The following is a 5,887-nucleotide window of genomic DNA, read 5'->3' as shown; positions in this document are numbered from 1 at the left end:
TGCTCCCACATTTTGTGTAAGGGCGGCCGCACAAGCTATTCTATAATTGATCAGCAAAAACATGCCGACCTTCAAATCTCTCGTATGAAATACTTCCTGCATCATAAGAAATTTAAGAAGTATTCAAGAAATAATTCACACATCATAAATTACACACAGGAACACTTAACATAAGATTTGTACAACTTTATATCTGTCATGCCGCTCTTTACATTACATTAAGATACCTTAACGTTTGTTAATCCGAGCGCCATCAATTATTCATTTAAACTGTAAAAACTATATAGTTTTAAAAACTTTATAAAAAAATTAAACCTTCTTAAACTTAATGAATAAATTATAAAAGATGAAATAAACAAATTAAGCTTACTGAATAAAAAGTTATTAATAAAAATAATGAATAAAATCTTCCTAAGTTAAATAAGCTACAACCATTTACATTAGTTGCGAGATTTGTAAGTCATTTATGATGCAATTCTTCACTTCATTTCAGATAATGAGCTCTTGCCGTACCGTATAAAAGTGCAAATATCGGGAATTGTTATCTATCAACAATTAATGTCTATTTAACGTCGCTCATCATGAGCGCTAAAATGGTTTTTATTTTAATGACATAACTGCGACGGAGTCTTTCGCTTCAATAATGTTGTCTTGTACATCAATTTAAAAATATTTCTATAGTATATTTATCTATTTTCAGCGACTTTTGTGCTCGTAACATCATTGAAAATCCTTCAAATTTTCCCTTGCGTCAGTTTAAATGCTTCATCATTGTAGACGCCCAATAATTTAAAGCCTTACAGAGTCTTTCAAAGTATCTAAAGGATTCATGTTCACAATAAATAATTTATAATGTTGGCCATATCTGTTCTAAAGCCTATTTTTTACAACTGATTTACATTTCATCTAACGCGTTCAAGAGCTCTTCACAATTCAGCTTCGGGGAGGGTGGCATTTCAGTGCCTACAAATGCCAGCTTGCGTTCAATTGCAGGGCCCGTTTGAAATACAAACTTCAATGAATGTTGTAATGAACATCTTTAATAAACAATAAATGTTCTAAATCTAAATAATGTAATAAATGCAGGCATGTTCACGTTCCCACTGCCCACCACCTCCCCAAAGTGTGCGCTGCCATCATCGCCCTCACCAGCACTGATTGTGGATGGGGCGGATGAGGGGTCTTGGGAGACCGTGGCCCACACCGTCGCCTCATTTGCAGCTGCAGGGGGCCGGTCTGTATTGCGAGGGAATTAATGGTTTGAATTTTGTTTATCTGGTTTAAAGGCCGACTTGGAACATTGGATGATGGGTTTTCGCTGTCTAACCACATGCAAAGTGCTGAAAGAAATGGTAATTTCTTTCTGCATGCCTTGGCTGATCCAAAAATTCATTTTAAGTTCACGGATACGGGACGTTAATTCGAACGCAACCTGCTAGGCATTGTATCTGCTGACAGAAACTGCGCACGAGAAAAAACATTTAATGAATGTTTACTTTTGAAAAATAAACTCGTGAATACTCTGATGCTATTCATCACCATTACGATCGCAAGTTTCAGAGGACCATGAACTCAAACATAAGTTAAGCGACAGCGTTCTAACAAGGAAATTGAAACTAGATGCTGAAAAAAATGTTTAACCCTTCCAGAATTAAAAGGATAACTTCATCCTTTTGACCCTCCTGAAAAGGGTAACTTCAATGCAAATTCATACAATGGGTCCTCTGCTTACTGTTAGTGGGTTAGGATATTATTTATCATGATTGTACTCGACGGTAACGGTGAAAGAACAAGATGGTGGAAATTAGAGTAAATTTTGTGACTCGTCCAAAGTCTGTTACCTCATTCAAAAACATTGAAAAATATTTGACCGGGTTTATGAATGTGAAAATATTGAAGATCATGAAAATTTGTCGTCAGCCAGGTTTCATTTTTCTTTTAAACGTTTGAATTTATGACGAGTTGATTTTTAATGCCAGATAGAAATAAATGAAGTTTGCTGTGTTTTTTGTGTAAAAATCATAAAGGATTGTGAGTCATGTAGGAAATCTCATTTATGGGGCTAAAGAATGTTTGTGCGATGGGTAGAAACAACAAGTTTCATGTTACGAACGGAAGTGACTAAAGTTTTATGCTGACTCTTGAACATTAAAATGTCTATGTCCAGGTTTGGGAAGCTCGAGGTGTGGGACAGCGAGCTGCGTGCTGAAGACGTGCAGCTTCTGCTGCTGAGACTCCAGGAGCTGCGCGTCAGGACGGGCGGCGAGGGCGACACGCGCGCCGAGACTCACGGGTGAGTTATCAATATTACATGCGAAATTTAATTTAAAGTTCAAGAGGTTTATATTAATGACGGTGTGATTAGTGTTAGAACGAGTGGACGCAAACGCTTGAACAGTGAACATACAGCGATTGCCACTCAGGAAGCTTGATTTTTTATTTCAGACTCACTGCATCTAGGCTGCCAGAGAGTAGTTATTGGAAGTAGGGACGCAAACACAAATATTTGGCTGTGTAAAGCTCATCAACATGTCTCAGCTGCAAATGAATTACTTAACTAAGATACTGCAATTTTTGAACAGACTCTTGTAATCTTGTACATTTAGTTAACCTAGATGTGCTAGTCGAGTAATTGTAATGTTCAAGTTCAAGGGTACCTAGAAAAATAGTAATATTTTGCAATGTCTTGCCACTAAACAAAAACAATATCAATCCTTCATAACTGGCGTGAGTGAGAACTTGCTGCGATTTAAGTTGCATTAAATGTTATAACGGCAATCTTAGGGCGGTAAAAAATTAAAATCAGATAAGATGAATTGCACACCGATGGGTAAGCCTAATTGGTACTTCAGTAATATTGGAAATATATCTCATCACATAGTTTATAATCCATAGTTACATCAGTGTCGGTGTCATGAAACTACCTTTCTTTGTTGTCGAATATAGTGACATGTTAGCAAACGGAGACGTGTGAAAAATCGCCTGAAATAACATTTATTCGGTGTACTCCTACCCCAAGCGTTTTCATAACCATCACAAGTAAAATTCTTTTATCATGACATCTTCTCGCTCAATACTTCCCTACTTTATCAAGAAGGAAAACAATTCCTCAGTTAAACACTCGTGTTTTTCTGCTCTTGGCAGTGTTTGAGAACAGCATTCAGATGTACACCCTTAGATGTCACACTTTAAACTTTGCCTTATCCCAACAGGTCGAATGTTCATCTGTACATCACTGATGACTGCAAACTCAACAGTGAAAGTGTTCAACGCAAATAAATGATCTGATACTGCAACAGCGGTCAGGAGCGGCGAAGTGAATTGTTACAACACACGATCGTCGCAACACGTGATCGACGCAACATTCGTTCCATGAAACACTTCTCCCTTATACAGATTATGAAATTATAACTTTCTCCTCTTAGACGCTACTCACAATACTCACACGTGACAAATCCTTGATAATTAGGACGAACGTTTTCCATACAAAGGAGCAGATCTAGCAAACGCAGGATCATAGACCAATTGTGCACCTCCGTCGTTTAGCCCTTGTTGAACGTTCCATGTTGCCGGAACTATTGCTGCGTGTCCACAGACATTAAATTAATCCACTACTTAGGACGATGAATGTGGCCTTAATTTACATGTCATCACAATGCGAAATAATACTTATTTTGCAGTGAATTTGAAAAAGTTTAAAGTTCGTCAATTTTTTTTATTTTATACCGAAGTATTATTAGATATTTCTTTAGACTAGCATGAAATCCTTCTGAATTGACAAGCCACTTCACTCGCGCCAGAAACAAAGCAGAAATATTTTCATAGGCTATAGTCAAATGCTTTATTGACTTTATTCGGGATTGTTATATTTCAGAGTGAATCGTAATGTATTATATTGATTATTTTCATGTCAATTTTATTTTATTAATTACTATTACTTTCATTTTTTTAGCTATATGTACATAAGTTGCGGAAGAAATATGTGGCTAATTTGAGATGACGACGGTAAATGACACTCCATATCAGTCTCTTCAACCCACTTACGCTATTAGAGGCTCTGCTCTGTCTTGGGTGAATCAGGCGTCTCATTATATTCATGTTAATTATATTCTAATATTAGATCATCTGTAATTGCGACGTAATGTTCACTAGACGTTGTAGAGATTGATGGAAAGGTCCTACACCTGAGACAGCATGGACAACATCACGTGAGAGATCACGCGATCAAGACCTCAGTAGCGGGCGGAAGTTGTGACTCTATAAGAGGGCTGGAATCCTTAGTAAAGCCCCCAGTAACTAACTAGCAAGCCACAATGAAACTCGCGATAGAACTGCTTCGACGTAACAGCAGCCGTCTAAGCCTTATACCACTATTATAATTTTCATGTATTAAAACCCTATTTCAAGATAAGTTCTCTAGACAGATGTTGTCTTACTTATCTCTCACTCACTTAGGCGCCGAATCCCTGTTCAGGTAGCAATATATAATATATAATAAGTCTGGAGGCGCATAAACGCGCCTCCGGACACTTCCATGAACCAGAGGAGTCCGTATGAAATGAGGACAGCACGAATTCGTCTTCGTACTCATGCTACTAAGTGACTACTGCTTAGAAGAGGAGTGCCAACGAACAGGCTAGCAGCTGTCAACAAGCATGCCACTATCTGTATTCTAATTTGCTGTGGAATAATTATTTAAGATTCACAAGCGGAGCGTTGCGTCGGGTAAAGTATATAAAGTTGAAGTGACTGTGAAGGAATGATTGTCTACATGTTCCTTCGTCTTGCAGAAGACACGCACGACCAATCGTCAATATTCTCAACAAACCTTGTGCGCATATTTCCAAGCGTGACGTCGCCACTTTAGGAAGAAAGATGAAGCCATTGGTACAGAAAATAGTTAACGTGCTAAGTGAAAAAACATGTGTCAAAACATATCACAAACTTCATCATCTTATCTCATTTCCGAACAACACAAGGGACTTAGACGACTTCTCTGAGATGTATTTAGATGTGATATTTTTCGTACACAGTGACCTTTTATAAAGAAGTAAAAGCCTCGGGTGAACAATTGATTTGAAAATTATTTGCTTCAGTTTAATTTGATCATTCTACTTCCTTCTCATTCCTTTGATTAGAGTAAATGATTTATTTGATATACGATTCCTGATTATAGAAGCCAGTAGTACCCGAGGAACCAAGCTATTCGCTCAGTTAGATTTATTTGATTACTTAAATTATTGATTATCCCGTTTCATTGTTATTGATATGTCTTGGTTCATACATCGTCATTTCATGAATCCTTTGTATATTTTTCTTAAGTATTTTCGTGTAATTTTCTTTCTAGAACCCGTACGTCATGGAATGTTCATTTCTTATCCTGCCATGATGGCGCGTCTTGGAATAGCTTAGCAAACGTTCCCAAAAGACTAGCCTACAAGAAAGTCCCATGCGTACACCTTGCTTGTAGGAAGATGGAATAACTTACTTTATAATTAGAAAAAATCAGTAGTTATGTGGGAATATATAAGGCAGAGACATATTAGACAATATTAACGTTATCGTTAATAATGCTCAGACACATGAGGCGTCCGTCGAATTGTAATGCTCTCAAGGATCCTCCGCAGTTCAAACGTTTCCTCAGAAGTGTGGTGCGAGTTCTTACAATTTATTGGGTGAATTATAAAGTATTTAACATTTACATAAACAAGTTTTGACGGTGCATCCCATGGCTGATTAAATTTCAAAAGTTGTGGTGAGTTAGTGTCTGAATTTTACTAGTAGCTATACAATAAGAGTAATGCAAAAAAAAGTTACGGTCATATATCGGCGCTCTGATCACATTCAATTAGATGGTTAATGAATATCATGCCCGACGGAAAGCCCC

General features: G+C 37.3%; 1 long non-coding RNA gene across 1 annotated transcript; it reads left to right on the top strand.

Annotated features, from left to right (window-relative positions):
- The first annotated feature begins 1,092 nt into the window (after positions 1-1,092).
- On the top strand, positions 1,093-5,442 carry LOC108681959. The gene is made up of 3 exons (XR_001931539.2): positions 1,093-1,234; positions 2,168-2,293; positions 3,213-5,442. It is a non-coding gene; the product is annotated as an uncharacterized LOC108681959 (long non-coding RNA).
- Positions 5,443-5,887: the final 445 nt, after the last annotated feature.

The sequence above is a fragment of the Hyalella azteca genome, unplaced genomic scaffold, assembly GCF_000764305.2.
Source record: "Hyalella azteca isolate HAZT.00-mixed unplaced genomic scaffold, Hazt_2.0.2 contig9022, whole genome shotgun sequence".
Classification (NCBI taxonomy): Eukaryota; Metazoa; Arthropoda; class Malacostraca; order Amphipoda; family Hyalellidae; genus Hyalella; species Hyalella azteca.
This window is presented reverse-complemented; position numbering and strand designations above follow the sequence as displayed.